We start from the raw sequence: 3,326 nt of genomic DNA, 5'->3' as shown, positions 1-3,326 counted from the left end.
CCCGACGACAAATCCCCCCCCCCCTCCCGACCCAAGCCGCTCATGATGAGTGTTAAGACTGAAGAAGGCAAGGATGAAGCGAATCTCCTGTTCTGGGTGAGTGGGGTGAAGATAGCCATGGCGTCCGCCTTGCTCCAGACCGAGTAACAGCGCGTGCCGCTAGCTATCTTAGAACTCGGTGGTCGAGCGCGAGATTGGGTACTGACGTGTGGAGCTTCGGTTTAGGCCGCATTTTTTTCCTGGGTGAAGCTGAAGCGTCAGCTTTCACGAGTGTTCTCACCACCTAACGAGGTTTATCGGTTGCGATCGCGTTTCCTTGCGGCACGACAGGGCAAGTAAGAAATGGTGGATTTTGTCTAAGAGCTGCGTACTCTCATTGCCGGGATGGCAGCCGATCCTCTTTCCGAGGCAGTCACGGTGACCGTCTTAATGGAGGGCCTACGCGGCCAGAATGGAAGTCTTCCGTGTGCACCCGTCTTCCTTTGTAGAAGCAGTGAATGTGACACTGAATGCCGGAGTCAACTTTAAGTCGGCAGGACTGCACACTCTAGCAGCGGACCTGAGCCCATGTATCTCAGCTTTGCTGACGACGAGGAAAAAAAGCTCTGAGCCGCCGAACAGTATTCGAACACCCTAGGGTGTTTTGTCTATAGAGACTCCGTTACCTTCGGATTGGTTGTCCATTGGGCTAGGCGCATCAAAATTCATCGAACCGATGTCTCGCTTCTTTCCAGTCTTCTGGTTCGTCGCAAAAAAAACGACAACACCCAGTAGGCGCGCGGCGGCCTGTCTTGCCCCGAAGAGCTCCTTGTACTTAAACACATAAACAAGGGACATGAATGCAAGCCGGGCTCCGGAGATGAAGGAAGTGGAGCTGACACTGAACGAAGCTGAACGCGTGGTTACTTTGGTCTCGCCGAGATGTACAATCTCCGTGAACAGGCGACAGCGACGCCGTATATTATCTGCAAGACACCGGGCGTCAACCCTAACCTAGGATGTGTCTAACATAGACGATAGTGCACAGCTATACACCCTCGTCAACGGTATCACAGGGGAAAAAGATAGCGACGACACCTTCGAGGCTATTCCTGCGGTGGATGCTCTTCTTAAAATGAACAAAAATTCTTTTGGAGAGTTCAGCAAAGCCTTAAAGGCAGGCGATTTAGCCGAAGTAGTCATTATACGACCGGAACAGGAGATCAACTCGTCGTCGCTTTTGAATGAAGCTATTCTGGATGACACCAAAAGGGTCTTGAGCGCACTAAGTGAATCTTCGATGCCGAAGAATTCCACGGATTTGTATTATCCTTTGGCATTGGAATTTTAAGACGTCGTCTCCGAAGACCTGCCGTCGGTCCTACCTCTGGACGAGGTGTGCGTCATGAGATTGACCTGGTTCGGAGAGCCAAATACTGCGTATCACGCCAATGTCCCCTGCCTCAGGGAGCAGCGCGACGTCATTAAGGCCTTCATCCGTGCGAAGCACGACGCAGATATGGTGCGTAATAGCAAGTTTCCTAGATTGACATCCATGTTTGTGCCCGGAAGCCGAATGGCAGGTGGCGTTTCGTTCACGCTCAACGGTGCCACTATTTCGGCACAGACGTCGATTTCTAGGAAGGCTTATCTCCAGAACTATATGGTCAGATGTACAAAGTGCAGTGCAGTCGTCTTAGTCGATGGGTATTACCAATTGCTCATGGGAGCGAGTATTATTCCGCTGACAACGGTGAGTATTCCGAGCTAATTGATCTGGGAGTGGCTAGTGATACCCTAAGAGCTGTCAGATGCACCAGCGACATTTAGTCGGCTTGTGATGCAGTTGTTCAGGCCATACCGGACGTACGCACAAACCTACTTCGACGACGTATTAGTCCACAGTCGTGTGCAGCACGTGAGGACGGATGAGAAAAACCACATCGTACATTTGAGAGAGGGGCTCGAGTGCATGCGCGCGTATAAGCTGTATGCTAATGCAGACAAGTACATCTTCAATGTAACATATGTACTATGTTATGTTCTATGTAATGTACGCGACATGTTATGCTCGATGTTACCGATTCCTAATACAATAAATACATCTACTGTTGTGTAATATTACGGCTCCCCGATGATAATTTACGTACTGGGGTATTTTTTTATTTTTTGAAAAGTTGGGATATTTTTTTATATATGGCAAAAGTTGGGGCACTTTTTTATTCTTTTTTTGATAAATCGAATGTTGTGTGCTTGGGCTCCAAGTTTTTATACTTATAGATATATTAAAATTGATAGACAAGGGTAGGAAATAGAGGGGCGCATGGTGTACAAACCTACCATGATCATAACATCCGTTCGGTGACATGGAACCGGTTTAGATCAAGTTTAATAACTTTACGCACGAATAGTCTGATGGTCCCTTGTTCAAAGTGACTAGATCACACAATGTATGGATAGCGGGTTATGTTTCGGAACTACTGGACTTAGATAACTACACCTGCTTTGGAGACGCATTTGTTAACAGTTCTGACAATGCCAGAGAAATCACATGAGGGTTACGTCAACTTGCGATCTTTCTACTCTGGTGGACGGGTGTAATGGATTAGGTGACATCGTCCGCGAAACACTTCAAAAATTCATGTCTTGAGTATCCCTACACCTTTTTAGATTTTTTTAGAGACCTCATCAATGTACAATGTTGCAGTAAATAGTACAATGTACAGCACAATTTGCGTACATTTTTATGATTGTAATTAATCAATACTATTCAGTTAGACGAAATTCACATTGCACTTTCGTGGAATTATGAACATTCATAAGTACCGTTGAGTTGGTAATCACGAAAACGATGAATCTACGAAAAGAGAGATCCGTGGTACACGCAGACTGCTAGCCGCACGTCAGAAAAGAAAGCCAGTTCTCTCTTACGAGATAAACCTCATAGATTAAATATTATTAGTCTTGACAGCAGTAAATCTAATTATACAGTCTTGAACTTGCAAAGCTTATTGGATACCAGGTAATGCAGAGATTGGATTCTCAGGCTTCTATCCGAAGAACAAAACTCAATATCAGAGAAATTGGAAACACTGACACTCAGAGTCGAAGCGTTTTCTGAGCAAAGTGCGCAGCAATTCCACTATACTATGTAGTCGTATTCATTCCCTCGTCGTGACAGGACTTATTCCTCTGCGGAGATGGATATTCGACTATCTGACTTCGGTGCAACCCAACCCTCTTAACGTATTTCGTGAGGTCCGAAGGAACGAGGAAAGCAGTAATTACTCGCCTAATTTGAGATTTCGCTGGTGAGTCGCTTTCCATCCGAGCACCCCATGGTGAGA

This window comes from Plasmopara halstedii, assembly GCF_900000015.1.
Source record: "Plasmopara halstedii genome assembly, contig: Scaffold_816, whole genome shotgun sequence".
Classification (NCBI taxonomy): domain Eukaryota; phylum Oomycota; class Peronosporomycetes; order Peronosporales; family Peronosporaceae; genus Plasmopara; species Plasmopara halstedii.
This window is presented reverse-complemented; position numbering follows the sequence as displayed.